This window comes from Lepisosteus platostomus, chromosome 8, assembly GCF_059453375.1.
Source record: "Lepisosteus platostomus isolate fLepPlt1 chromosome 8, fLepPlt1.hap1, whole genome shotgun sequence".
Lineage (NCBI taxonomy): Eukaryota > Metazoa > Chordata > Actinopteri > Semionotiformes > Lepisosteidae > Lepisosteus > Lepisosteus platostomus.
In genome coordinates, this window is record NC_142618.1 from 44,440,226 (window position 1) to 44,454,819 (window position 14,594).

Below are 14,594 nucleotides of genomic sequence, written 5' to 3' on the forward strand. Positions count from 1 at the left end.
TTCTTTTCTTTTAAAGTACGTTCATAAATGTTTTATTTATAGAAGGGAATGACATGAAGAATTAATTCTGAGATGATTTTATCTAAATGATTTTTTTAAACAGGAAAAAAAGTTAAATCCCTTTAGTTAATAATAAGTTTTCTTTCTCTATTTATTTGCATGACAATTACTATGAAATCCCAATATTTATGAGTTTGCTGAATTTCTTCCATTGAAAGTAGTTCATTAAGATGCATGGGCTGTATTGTATACAATAGATAATTAATCTGAAAAATGCATAAGAAAAATGCAAAAGTTTTGATTGTGTAAGTATTCAAACACTTTGCTGTGGTAAACCTGAATTAATTTAGTAAAATGACCTTCCCAGGCACACAATTAGTTGTAGCCTCTGTCTGTGTGCAATAAGTGGATAACATACTGTATAATTCTACAAACAAAACCTATCGCCATAGATTCCATCTTTGTGGCATTGAATTTCAAGCAAAGAATCAACCACAAAGACCAAGGAGCTTTCAAAGGAATGTATGGATAATGCTGTATAAATCCACAGATCAGAAATCAGGAGAAGGGTATAGAACATTTCAGAGACACTTAACATTTCTTTGGGCATGAAGATGGCAATCCGTTCAGAAGTGGAAGTTCTTCCAGACACTCCTAGATCAAGTTTTCCTTCCAGTCTGAGCAGATGAGGCAAGGAGTAATGTTAGCGATGTCCCCATAAGGGCAAAAGGGTTCCATCTCAAATCCGCATACAGTTTGCAACAAATGACCTAAGTTATACAGCAATCATGGCAAAAGGCTTTTTGTGGTCAGACAAAATTGAAACTTTCTTGGTCTAATTGTCAAGTGTTGCATCCATCACAAGCCCAGTGTAGAGCAGTGCTCAGTCAACACCATCCTCACTCTCAAGTTTGGTGGTGGAAGCATGATGATTTAGGGTCAAAATGTGAAGGTGCTCAAGTGTTCTATTAAGAATCTCTGGAATGACTCAGACTTTCCAAAAGTGATTCCTAAGCGACTTGAGAGACTTTGAGCAAATGAGCTTCTGGAGAAGAATGGGGCAAAATTATACCAAGCCAGTGTGCAATGTCTGAGATCCAAATAGTCTAGCTGCACTAACTGCTGCCAGAGGTTCTTCCACCTGATAATGAGTTTGTGTGTCCAAATACTTATGACATCAGCATATTTCAGTTTTTCTCTTTAGTTTGTGCTGACATTTGCTTTAACTTACTTATACCTAAAAGTCTTTGGATTGAGCACATGGGGTTTGAATACATATTTTATTCACAAAATGGGACACCATAAGAAGAGATATAGAATATTTGTCAAGGAAATGCATGTCCAGGTTTTCTATTTAAAAACTGATGCTTGAAGAAGTGGGAAAAGTTATTAAATTGATCCTTTTAAAGCATCGGGGAATTGATTCAAAGTAGTAAGAGTGGATTTGTAATGTAACACTGTTAGCTTTTTAGTTCAGAACAAAAGGAAGCCCAGTTTGCTTTAATATTATCTTAGCTAATAAATTTGTAATTATGTTTTTAAGTTAACCTTTTCAGGTTATGATAAGCTGTTAAGTTTGTGAATGGTTCAGTTTAAGTAATTTATAAAATCCAGCATCCTATGCAATTATTTGACCTTTCAATAATCTTATTTTGATTTGATTTTTATTTCATTAGCATTAGACGTGTGTAACTGGTAACATTCTCAAGTTTCAGATTTATTCCCCATAACAGTTAAAGTATGGTTCTAAGAATTCCTGTTATACTTATTTGACTAGATTTCATGGAATTCGATTTTTTACTTTACCTATTTCTACTTGTTGCAAATGTGAATGTAGAGTTTTTTGGAGGTACATTGAATGTACATTAACCTGTTAAATTTGGTAAATAAATGGGTTCATTTCACTTTAACAATTAAGGGGATTATTCAAATCATACAAGCTGGGACATGCCTTCCAGTGGTGTCTTGATGTCAGAGCTCTTTAGTGATTTAGCTTGATGTTCTGTGTTCTGTAGTCAGGTCAAGCAATGGAAATGTACTTTTGAACTTGAGGAGGCTGCTGACACAGACAGTATATGTTGATAGTTAATTTGATACATGCTGCTAGCATAAATGATGACATTTAATATATTTTATTTTGTAAGTGCTTTTCAAAAAACACATAAAATGTATATGCATAAATCACAGTAGCAGTGGCTTCACCCTCACTAAATTGGCCAAATTGAATAAACAAAACAAAAAATAGAACTTTCAGGAAACAGTAAACAGAAAGCCTTTGTTTTTTAATGTTACGCTGCAGAGTCAAATGGCTTTAGGAACAGTCTTAAGAATAATTTAAAAACACATTGGTCACTGTTACCCATATATCATTATGTGCAAAGTTATACAGTGTGCATCTATAATCGTTATGTTAGATAGCCCTAATTTAGTGCCACCCTTTTTCCAGATGGTTGACGATTTGCAGTTAGATCTTTCAATCAACTTTATTTTTGGTCATTACTGAGGCTTCAGTTTTCACTTGATTTTTCCATGATCAAAGCTGAGTATGATGAGGTTCTGTCCTCATTATGGTTGCCCAGTCCACGCTCTCCAATTTTTCTGTCTAGTTGCACTATTCCCATTTTTGCTTTGATATTTCCAATTTTCTGCTGTGGAGTCTAAGTTGAGTTGTCTTTTAAGCTGCTGATAAAAAATTTGCATTAATTCTATTGTCCGACCCTCAACTTCCATTTTAATTTGCTGCCTTCATTCCTTCCTCTGTAAGGAGATGGCAGCAAAGTTGTGGGAGTTGTCCCACTAACTTTGAGCCTCTCTGGCTGCCCGAGAGTCTCTCCTACTGAAGAACACAGCTCTGTTTTTACTGCACCCTTCCCTAAGACATACCTATTTTCTTTGTGTAGCATCCTATGTGTTCACTAATGATAATATAGCCTCAGCCAACAATATCCTATTGTTTATTGTTCAAAATAATTGCTATTTTACTTACAATGGTGTCTAATTGTTTTAAAATAGTGTAATACTTGTCAGTTATTTTGAGATTTATCAGCCTTTCTCCAGCAGCTGTTTTTTGGCTTGCTTTCAAGGAGATTTAAGAGGGCAATAACAAGACAACTTCTGTAAAATAATTTACATCTCTAAGTATATCATTAATCTTTTTTTCCATTTGGACATTAACCTTGGAGTGCTTAATGCTCAAAATAAATTAACCATTCTTTAGACAAATACGATTTAATTAGTTTCAAAATGAATTTATAAAATGATAAATTAACACAAACTAGCCTACATGATTGCATTTGGATTTTCCATGGTTACTTTCCCAAGTTCAGTAAGCACATTTTCATCATATAAGGTGAGGATATTGTTCCTCTATGATTTTTGTTTTTGCCTATTCTCTTCTTCCATATTGAAATGTTGTGAAGAAGTTTGGCTACTTGTATCTACACTTGTCCACCTATATATTGGCTCATGATTTTAGTTATTGTGCATTTAGTTGCTGAAAACAGGTGGTTTCATAAGCAGTTTGATTGCAATTGTAAAAAAATATATAAACATAGTGAAATTCATATATTTTTTTAGACGTCCAAGCAATCGCAATTATAATCAATTACAGTGGACTTATCTGCTACAGGGTACTGATTAAGGCTTCTGTTAACTTCCACATTAAGAGATTATTCTTCCTAGTTTTAAACAATTATTTTGTCTTTATTGTTATTCGGTGTTTATTTTAATCTTCGTATTTTAAGCTTTTTGGCCTCCCTTTTTATACTTTGAATCGACCTCACTATTTTGCAGCGTAGACAAAATTCTCAACACCTACATTTCATGATAAATTGTCTGCTTGCTGTACAGTGGTTCTCTAGCTCAAGATTTACAACATTTCTTATGTCTGGATCCAGATACCTTTGGTTTTCCTTTGCTGCTGTTACATCGGCAGACCTTCCTTCTTGTGTGTGAAATGAACAGATCACAGTTGGCAAATAGAATCATAACTGGTCATGGTAATGAATTAGAATGGGGAAATACCCCCAAAGTGCTCTGTAGTTCTTTGCATAATATACAAGCAATAAAGAATCTTTTCTTCATTGTAGCTATAATCAGTCATGTTTTTATGACGGGGTATCAAACTCCATTCCTGCAAGGCCTAGCTTCCTCCATTTTTGGCTCCAACCTGAGTAGTTATTATTTAAACTATTTTCTTTGACGTTGCATTTTTTATGAAAGTCTTACTGACGTTAACTTAAAATGTTCACTTTACTAAAGGTACAATTACCTATGAATGACCTTGTAGCCTGGTTAGAAGTATTACAAGTTTTGTAGTTAATGAAATGATTAGAATAAGTATGTAGCTTGGGTGGAACAAACACTAGAAGACATCAGGCTCTCCAGAAACTGCTTTTGTCATATACAGTGGATATAAAAAGTCTACACACCCTTATTGAAATGGCAGGTTTTTTGTGATGTAAAGCCAGAAATCAAGATAAATCACGTCAGACATTTTTCCATCTGCAGATTTTACTTTATTCATTTAAATCATTATTTATTTATAATCAAAGTATTTTTGATCCCTTGATACCCATAATTAATATGTCTGTTTTATCCTGGAATATATTCTCATTAAATTCTCCTGCCAGTTGAGATATCTGTTTAGATTTGCTGCTGAGGAAAAAAAAGTTTCTCCCATATTGCGGGAGTCTCATTTGAAACAGTAAGATGTTTGTAGATTAACTGCGGCCCGCTCTTTTGCAGAGAACAAAACAATTGCTGCTTTAACTGGATCACAGAGCAGTTTTAGAAGTTCTATATTGAGGTCATAGAAAGTTTAAAGCAAAAAAAAAAGGTTGCTTAAGTATTAGCCCTACAACATTCAAACCAGATTTTTTAGTATCCTGGCCAAATCCCTGCTAGAACTTGGTGGCTTTGATGTGATTCTGCTTGTTGTTAAGAATCATAATACATGACAGTTAAAGGCCACACTGTTTCATCTTTTGCACCTGGAAATTGTAGGTCTGATCTTGGTGGTAGATGTATCATGTGTGTTTAACCCCCTTAGACAAATAATTTTAGCTTAATAGATACTCCCTCCATACTCCAGAACTAACTATATTTTGCCTCTCAATCTTTTTTTTTCTGGCATGCATAATCTGAAGATGACCCCAGTCATGATCTGACCCTTTAGCTCAAGCTGTCTTTCTTTTTTTTTTTTCTCACTGAATCTGAAATAAATTCTTAAAATGTCATATTACTTTATAACGTAGATGCATTTTTGTACGTGGACAAACACGATGTCTCAGGATCCCTACCTAATCTGCTATGTTTGAAAATTTCATTGCTGTCTCAGGTAGGGCTGGGCGATAATTCGATAATGATAATTATCGCGATAAAATTTTCCTCGATATACAAAAGTTCGATAAATGTTCAATATATATGTTTATGCTTTGCGCATGCGCACAAAATACTGCGCGAGTGCACGTGTGTGTTGCAGACCGGGCAGGTAACATGGTGGTGTTTACCCACACGGTGGTGGCTGACAGGATTGTAGTTAGAGTGGAGAAATGAGCGACACTGAAGCAAATGTAGTGCTGCCAACGACCAGCCCGAAGGACGATGACGTCGTCGACAGAAAAGGTCATTCAACTTCGGTAACTTTGGGATATTTTGGGTTTTTACGATCAGACATAAAACAGAGCACTTTAAACTTTTCAGTCTGTCTGAGCCATCTTCTATGTGTTTTATCACACTGCAGTATTTAATTTTTCTATTAAGATATTTATTTTGTAAATTTTACTCATGCATATTTTGACATAAAAAAGACTTGAAGACTACCTCAGATTTGTTGAATGTTTCTGCTGTTTGGCAAGTGTTTGTTGTGTTTTTAAAATAAAGAGTTGTTTAATTTACCAATTAACTGTCTGTTTTCTTTAATTTTCACTCAGGAGAAAAAATGTACCTTTAAACTTGAAAGAAATAATGATTGGACATTTATCGTGATAATTATCGATATCGACTGATATGAAAATTTTTACTGTGAAAATGTTTTTGGCCATATCGCCCAGCCCTAGTCTCAGGGTATTTTATCAGTTGATCCAAGTCTGCATTACGGATGTTAAATATTGCAATGAAGAAACCCACCTAGCTATACTTTGGTGGTCAAACACTTAAGGTGCTTTTGTGTTGAAATGTATTTTTCTTCAGTTGTCAAAGCAAATAACTACAAAAACATTTATAAACTGGTAGAGGTTAGAGACATCTTTGAAGAGATTCTGTGTTTTCTTCAGAAATGATTAAAACTGAATTTTCTTCCTCACTGGATTCTAATTTTATTAATTCACGAAAATTTGAAAGCTTTCCCACCTGGCAGCCTTAAACCAGCATTACATAGAACCCTGGCTTGTTGTAAATAGATCAAACATCATGATTTAGACAGTTTGGTTTGCCACATATTTAATGGAGATAACTGATCATTTATTCCTGTATTTCTGCTTTGTGATAACATCTGACCAGATATTTGACAAATGCAGGAAATGGTCTCTTCTTAATGGGCTTCTACTCTAAACAAATATTGTTGAATGATATCTATCTTGGATTGTCGGAGCAGAAACAGAGATGGCTGGCTGGTTTGTAAGCAGCTCAGAAGATGTTGGTACTGTGTATGGGAACGCTTTCCTTCCCAGTCCTGCCTTCATTACTCCTTGATTATGATGATTATATGAAGTTCCTGATTGCTCGGATCTATGATGTCATTGTGTGGGTGGTGCCAGAAACTTTCAGTGTTGCTGAATTCCCAGCACATCTTGGCTGTCTCTCTCCATTTCAGGGATCCTTTGATGCCTAAAATGGGGGGATGAGGGGGAACGTTTTTAAAGATAGAAAACAAAATAACATTAAATTTGTAAATTAATTCTGGGAGAGTGTGAGGATTGCCAGCTAGGACAGTGTTTGACTTGTCTTCAAGTAACAGTCCTGTTTCATGTAATGTGCAACTTCAGTAATTATAAACAACTGGATGTCTTTGTGCATCTTATGTAATAGTTGTTTTTCCAAATAGCGTCTCGTGAGGAAACAAATTATTGTTAAGGACTTAAGGATGTATTCTACAAATAATAAATATAATCAGTTTCCACACAAAATCAAAGTATCTTGTTTTTATTCAATATATACATAGTGATTCCAGTTACATAATTTACATCATATCTATAATCTATTAGTATAAAATATACTATATATTACTATATATATATAAAATCTGGTTTGTCTTTATACTTTTGAAGATATCTTTATCAAAAATAATTGTGTCAATATAACAAATATATTCTCTTGTAATGTTCATTCTAATGAGATCTGTCAGTCATCTCAACTGATACAAAAAAGGTGTCCATATCAGGAACCATGTGTTTTTAATGTTGTGCGTTTGGAAATATAAACAACAAAGATCTGTATGTGGTGAATCATTTCTGGCACTTCATGTTTAGAGGTAAACAATTTAATAAATGGTGAGTGCATAGGTAATTTTTATTTTGGGTTTATTGATGGTATATTACACTTTATTCATTTGAAATTGTGAGGTTGCATCCATTCTTAACCAGCATGTTAAATGATGTGTAACGAGTCTTAAAATACATAGAAAGCTCTGAAGATGTTTAAGGTAGCATTTCAAAAAGTGTTAAAACTTTTTTCTCCTAACACTCTTTATTTTAATAAATATTAATGCAATTATGAGTATGTCTTTAATGTCTGGACATATATTTTCATAGCCTAACATAAATCATTTAGGTGTGCAGCTCCTTTCATTAATCTGTGTAATATCAATAGATTAAGAATAATGGATGAGTTGTGCTTTACAAATTTGCTGTCTCAACAAATTGGATTTGAACAGTTATATCATGATTTTTACTTGAGACGTTTGCAGTTTTCCCAACCTCAGTAAACCTGGGTGTGCAAAAACAGTACATCTCTGTCAAACCTGAAAATATAATTATTATGTTTTGCGATTTTGATGTTTGCCTTTTGTCGTCCTGTAAACCATCAGTCAGCTCCTTTTACGATATAGCATATAGTATGGCGAGGCATACTACTGCAATATCACACAAGTTAACCAGACTAAATCTGTCATCCGACACTCATCTTTTTGATTTTGTTTTTATTCTGGAGATTGTTTTACTGTGTGCCTTGAGTTATTCCCTGATTTTCAAGTCCCCAATCTATTACCTACCTGATGATGAGCCCACAAAGAAGGAGAAACGGTGTGTTGCAATTGTTTTTGTGGTTTCTGTGCAGAATATCTTTCAGTTAAGCCATTTTTTATCATTTACATTTTTATTAAAAGTAACTTATACAGACCTGCAGTTGCCGAGCTACTCTGAAACAAATGTGAGTATGCAAACGGCTTAATCTTGAACTTGTTTCTCAGTGGATGTCATTTTTTTTTTGCAAGAAGTGTTTGTGCACAATACCTGGAGTCTAAGTGATTAATAGTACAACAGTTTGTGCATTTGGGTTAACAAGCCCATTGTGTTTGTTTTTTTTTACCAATCTTTGCACGAGCTCCATCACTGCAAATACCATTCTAAGCCAGAATCCAAGGCACAGGCGTCCAGAAATACAAAGAGCTCTTCCTCTGCAACATGCGGTGGTAGTGACCAGTGGAACAGAAAGCCCTCTCTTCAGATTTTACATCCACCTTCATCTGGGCAGAACCTGTCTGGTTTGGTCAAGTGGGGTAGGAAAAAAAGACTTTGCGACTGGGTGCTGTATAGCTGCCGGCAGTGTTTTAACTGGTGCCAAGTTCAGTCACGTCACCTTCCATGCTGTGAATCCGGCTGGCAGTTAGACGGGGGAGATCGAATCAAGTCGAGCCACTCCGTCTTGCACCAGTGTCATTGAAAACCTGCCTGGCACACGCCAGAAAAAAAAGGTGTCTCTGTGAGTGTGTGGTTTCGCAGCTCTTGTTGCCCTGAATGACGCAGCAAAACATGCGGGGAGGCCTTTCTCACCTGTTGTAGCTGTCATTTCAGTACTATCCATCTCTGTAAGTCTTTCAGCCAATTTTGAGACGTTTTGTTAGAAGTTTCCTGTTCCTGCTTGAATCTATCTAAAGGCTGTAAAGCTTAAATTAAGGGGCTGTGGTGCATAGATACATTATCTGTAATGATGTATTCCACATAACCCAGTTAAATCATAATGAATTAACACTCACACCTTGTAAACTGCTACTCACCCATTCTGTACTGGCCCCTGTGGTGACAGTTTACCTGACTGATACACTAGTACAGAGTACTGCATGAAGAGGTTTCAAGTAATTTATTTTAAGTTCTGTTCTGACGTGCTGCATTCTGAGTAGAGTGGCGAGATTTAAGTTTTTGGTTGAGAATATCTCAAGGTGTAGGTTTCAGAAAAATCTTAAAACTAGATTTGTGGGTTTTTTTCCCCAGAGTCAAAGAGTGTTTTTTGCTTTACAGAAACAGACTTGTCAGAATTTTCCCTAATGTGACTTTCCTGGTTAATATTAATAATAAACTGCATTTCTGTTAGCATTGTTAACTGTCAATAACGTGTCTCCTGCTGGCTGCCATGTCCTCTGTGGAGATTTTATTTTTCATCCAACAGATGGGCTGTGTACTCGGTGGCAGAAGCGAGCAATGCAGTTAATCATTCTGACGCTGTACCTGTACTTGGTGTGAAAGTCAGTTTTTATCATTAATCCTTTTTAATAGCGGAATATGTCACTAGGCTTAATGTTGAAAGTAATATATTATGAAATACATCTTACATCGTTAGAATAAGAATTAGAAGTAGGAGCAAACATGTCCTGTAAGTATTAATCAGTGGCATGTAAACTTTTTTTTTTGCTTTACTAGTAAAAAAAGAGTGAAGTAAAAACAGCTTTTATTGGAAGGGACTGGGAAGCTTCTCAAGACTGAGGGAGTCATGGATGGAGCAAAATACAGGCAAATCTCAGAGGCTCAGTGTGCTCAAGACCTAATATTGAAAATTCATTTTTCTGCAGGACAACCCAAACTGCAAGGCCAAAGCTACAGTGGAATGTCTTAAAAATGTGAGTGAGTGTTCTTGAGTGGCCCAGTAAAAGCCTTGACTTGAATTCAGTAGAAAATCTGTGGTCAAGAATTGTAAATTATTATCCATCACCGATCCCCAACCATCTAGACAAAACATGAGCAAGTTTGCAAAAGATGGACGGGCTAAATGGAGTCTCATCTTTAGTTGCTACCTAAGGTGATCAGAGTGAGTATTGGCTAGGAGTAAATGCATTTAGGTTTTAGATTTTTTGTTGATGTTTAGAACACCAAGTGTACATTTCTTTCTAGAAGGCAACAGAAGAGAAACGGAGCTCTTTCACAGCTGTGCAAAATATAAAAAAACAGTTACTTTTATAAGCTTCATTTAGAACACATGATGTATTTTATTAATAAGGGTCCCATAACAATTCTCTCTATAGAATAGTACTCTATAGAATACTACAGCATTCACAATTCAGCAGTCATAAGAGTGCTTGTGTACACTGCTGTGTAAATGTTTTTACAAGTTACGCAATAATGTAAACAGCAAAGTCATAATGCTCACCTATTTTTCTTGACAGAAGTGTGTCTTAGACTTGTATTAGAGTCATAACCAAACAGATTCTAACAAAATGGAACAGATGATCCACTGTAATACTGTTTCACAAACGGTGAATTAAAAACCAATTTGTAGTTAAAGGCAATACTGTAGCTTGTAGCAACAATACTGTACTGTTTTCCAATGCAGCTGGTGAAAAAGAAACTGCAGGTCACGTGTTTTATGAAAATGTATAGGATTTTGGATACAGAATAAATTTATACTCCCAACTAAACCATTATTTTTGTTATGCATGATTTTTTATATTTACACAGATCTTACTGTGTGTGTGTGTGGGCATGCTGAGATGGACAGGTGTTCTCCCAAGGTGTAGTACTGTTGTGAGTCCTGCACTTCTGGAACAGCCTGGGGTCCCTGATCCATACCAGGTATAAGTGTTTTTCTAGTTATTGAAGTTTTTTTTTTTTTATTTCACTTGTAATATTAAGTTACAGTAAGTTATTAATACTCTGGATTAAAGATAGACATACACAGTGGCTTGCAGAAGTATTCACCCCCTTCCAATAAAGTCTCATTGTGTGGAATTACAAAATGTGTACAGTGTACACATTTTAAAATGAATATTTCTAATAATAAAACTTGGCTCTTAAACTGAACATTTTTATTATATATGGTATAAAGAAGTTGAAGGTATTTTTCTTATTTTGTTCACAGGGGTTAAGGGTTTTGAAATTGTTTTTTTTTCTTCACACTTTCTGTATTGCACTGCATTATGTGTTATTCACAGGGTAGTTTAGGCTGCTTTAAACAAATAGGAGACTAAAGAAGAGCTGGCCAGTTTATCATCAAACTAATTTATCAACTTCTTAGCTGTATTTGCAGTACTCAGTCTTTTTGTATATGATTTAAATTTGAGTCCATTTGTCCTAGTTAGTGTGTTGGGTTGGAAGTACAGTATGTTTTGTGCTTGACACATCTTGACCATTCCCCTCAAGACTTGAAGGATATTTGTTCTTTGATCCAGGTGCTGTACTTGCAAAGAGTTCACTTAAACATTATCACACTATTAACACACCAATCTTTTTGCACCATATGCCCGGTCATTTTATTGTGTAGATATGACATTGACTTAATATGCTGGTTAACAGTTGTGATAAATAGGGGTGTCACACTGTGTGGACTTAGCCTAGCCTTCAGCATAGTGTTGGCTCCAAGTATTTGCTTGATAATAATGGCATATTGGTTCCTTTTTGTATGTTTCTTTTTGGTACATACCAGGCTTGGCTTTCAACAGGTTAAATTACTTTATGGCCTGTGCCCTTTGAGCATATTACTGATGAGGTAATTTACCACTTATGCAACAATCAGAATCACTTGAATGCATCATGTTCAGTCATGAATGATTTATAATAAAAATGGAAATTACCCCATTTTATTGCTATTCAAAATCTTATACATTCTAAATCACATGACCTGTAGTTTCTTTTTCACCAACTACATTGAAAACAGAACTGTACAGTATTATAATGACAAGCTTTTACCTTTAAGTAATAATGGGTATGAACTAAACATTTCTCTTTATAGATGAGGAAAATGTCCATATAGTGAAAATGGTTTGATCACTGTGTGGTTATAAATCATGTACATGATGGGATGCTATTCTCACTATCCATTTGGAACGCTAACCAAACTGTTTAATTGTGTGTGAATACAGGAATCTCAAGTAGTGACAGAATCGTTCTTCAGTGTGGGCAAGTTGAGCTCGATTAATTAATGCTTTTGGCTGCAGTTCTCAAGTGTGGTTATGAGGTATGAACCGAAGACTCATCTGCTGTAGCTGGCACTGTATTGTTGCAAATATTAAAAACACTGACCTCTTAAGTAAACATTTGTGGTAATGCTTCTACATTAATACTGTTCTCATGAGCTCTGCTTCTTGAAAGCAAATCAAAGTTTGTATATTTCTAACTACAGCATGGCATGTTATGAAGGTTATTTCTCATTCACTACACATTTTTTTATTTTTAAAATCCCACTTCATAAGGAGGTCTGTGGAAGATGACAACATGCAAGTTGGGCTTAGTTTGTGGAAGATACTAACACAAGGTCAAATATTTAAGATACATGATAATGTTTTGCTGAGAGGCACTACTTTTTTAGGTGGGTGTTGTCATGCTTAACATGCTTTACATTTTGGAGCACTTTTGACGATCCACAAACCTATAATTGGAATGCCATAAGCTGTGTTGGACTATTTGTGGATTTTACATGAACTACTTTAGTATTCCTGTGATACACTTGACTTTCAAATGAAAATATATATATTTTTGTATATAATTGTGTGATATTTTAAAAGCTTGGTTCTTCTAAAACAAGGTATGACTTTGGAATTTCTTAAGTGTGTCTGCTATTTAGTGTGGTTAAATGCTCAGGTACCCAACACTGAAAAAACGGTAGAAGAATGAAAACCAGAAAGTGTGATTGTGAGAAAGAATGTAAAGACCTTGTCAAAGAAATTTAATGAAAACCTGTACTGTAAATACTGCAGAGTCAAAATATATTTGAACCACCTGTTGGGTCTTAGAATCTTGAGGCACATCTTAGAGATTATTTTCCTAGTGGCCATGCTTAATTAGTAACAAAAGTCAAGTGGAGGTGTAAATATTAGCTACAGCTTTTAATTAACAAGTGCTGTTCTCACATTTTCCATATGATTATAGAAATCAAAAGTTGTACTGTTTATGACAAGTATTAGAGATAAACTGGAGTTGAGGGTAAAAATTAAAATGGAACTTTTTAGGATACCTTACCTATAATTATACTCATTTCTCATGTCCAGATTTGAAAGAAGGACAGAATGCCATGTGTAGAGTTTGCATATTATCCCTTTGGCCATATGGGTTTTCTGTGGGTTTGGTGGTTTCCTTGCACGCTGTCTAGGTTAATGGGCATCTCTAAACTGTCCACCACATGCATGTGAGTGCTCTTGTGCTCCCTGTGTCCCATCCAGGGTGCAACTTGTCTTGAACTCATTGTCAGGTTAGTCGTGATTCGCCACGACTGTATTGGGTTAAGGTGTCATTGAAAACAGATGAATACATTGTGGTATTAATTTATTGGCACCTCTAGTTCAGTTAAAAAGGTGACATTCTGTTTATATGTCTGCTGGAGTACAGGGATGATTAATTAATGGGGAAAGGGAAAACTGTAACACGATAGTTGTTTAATGACACACAGACAGCATCATGTTTGTGCAGCAATCTAATTTATTGCATCTCTTACAGAAAGTGCCCTGCAATTTACATTGGCAAAATAGGAGGTCATAAAACAGATGATTGCAAACAAGAGGAAGCTGTTTAGCCCATTTAACTTCCTTGGTTGCTAGTAGCTAATTGAAGTAACTAACTTCTTCAAGCTCAGTATTTCCCATTTTGTGTGAATATATATTTAACTATTTGCATGTAAAACTTATGTTCTGTATGTTAAAAGTCATCTACTGTTTGTCTTGAATTTATTTTTGAACTTTTTGCAGCTTCTGAAATTTTAAACCATCTTATTTTGGTTTCATCTTCAAACTAGATTAGTTAACTAACTCTAGGTCATATGCCTGACTGGTAAAATAACTGACTCTTTTACAGTTCAGTATCCAAAAGTAATCGCTGTACATCTGTTGTTTTGTGTAACATTGTACAAAATGGACAATGGTTTGACTTGAAAGGAGAAACCATAACGTTTTTATCCAATAAACTAAAAAAAAAACATGAAAACAGAGATGTAAAGGAACATGCAACTGCTTTTTTTTTTGTTTCAAATGGTTTCTTGCAGTGTTCTGAAACAAACATTCAAGCATTATAGATCAGTGTTTGCAGGACCTGGAATGAAATAATTGGAGACAGATCACCATGCTGTCTTCATAAAAATAGAAAAGGGATTTTGTGCAATTTTTGGAAAGCTGAACTAAAAATAGTCTGTATGGGCAGAACAAATATCAATTTTATAGCACACATTGTAATGAATTTAGT

The 14,594-nt window shown here is 35.1% G+C and overlaps 2 protein-coding genes across 3 annotated transcripts in view; both read left to right on the forward strand.

Moving 5' to 3' along the window:
- The window catches only part of LOC148657391 (uncharacterized), a 311,965-nt gene extending 302,094 nt beyond the window's left edge, over positions 1 to 9,871 (forward strand). Inside the window, exon 7 of the transcript XR_015940960.1 lies at positions 9,855 to 9,871. The gene's annotated coding sequence lies outside the window, so the exon portion shown is untranslated. The remainder of the gene's footprint in view (positions 1 to 9,854) is intronic.
- The window catches only part of cdyl (chromodomain protein, Y-like), a 138,620-nt gene that overhangs the window by 53,445 nt on the left and 70,581 nt on the right, over positions 1 to 14,594 (forward strand). The gene's annotated exons all lie outside the window — the stretch shown is intronic.